Consider the following 987-nt stretch of genomic DNA (forward strand, 5'->3'; position numbering starts at 1 on the left):
AAGGGTGAAGAAAAATATGAACAAAGGACAAGTATTCTTAAGCATGAGTTGTCCAAGCACGATGTGTCTTCTTTGCAGCAATACTTGACTTTCAACCATCATCTTTGGGTCCACTTGTGACTTTTAAGAATATATATTCATCCTACATTAAGTTCTTAGGGAGTAGACACGAGATTAATGCCTTAAGGTTGAAAAAATTGAGTGTTAAAATGACAAACATCCCAAGCACGAAGTATTCAAGCATGAGGTGGTCACTTGTAGTATAATTTGATTTTATATATATCTTTGCAGGTACAAGTCAAGTATCATTGGCTTACTTTAAAGTGTTTACAATCCATTTCACTTGCCCTAAGATCCCAAAATATATTATAGAGCTAATTCCTCAATGTTCATATAATGACTTACCTGATTGACACCCGATTGTCAACCGATTTCAACAATTCGCACCTCGATATTTATAACATCTTATAAGACATATCTTATTGTATTGTGATCATGTCACTTCATGCGTCATGTCTCAAATATGTCAATTACATATCTAGGATTTAAGGTGACCTCAATCAACAGAATGGAAAGCTTGAATCTTTGTCAATACTAATTTCCGACCTTCTCGATTTTCCATTACTTGCCAACCCAATTTCCAAAATTTAGTTAACCTAATTTTCTATCAAAGCTCAATGTAAAATTCACCACCTGGGTCGAGGAGTGGAAAATTATCACCATGTAAAGATTTTAAAGCCTCGATGATCGAATATACCGTTTTAAGAGAAAGCAATTAGAAAATTGATGCAAATGGTCAAATGTATAACGTGAAGTTTGGGATATTACATACACGACAAAGCTATTTAATTCTAAAATTCTGGTCATGCACACACCGAGCTACCCAAAGGCTATAATCTGGTCATACACTTTGAAAAAATATTCACAATGGTGCAGAGTGGATAAAACACTATAACTGATGATACACCATCAGTGCATAGTGAGTAA

The sequence above is a fragment of the Olea europaea genome, chromosome 7 (genome assembly GCF_002742605.1).
Source record: "Olea europaea var. sylvestris chromosome 7, O_europaea_v1, whole genome shotgun sequence".
NCBI lineage: Eukaryota > Viridiplantae > Streptophyta > Magnoliopsida > Lamiales > Oleaceae > Olea > Olea europaea.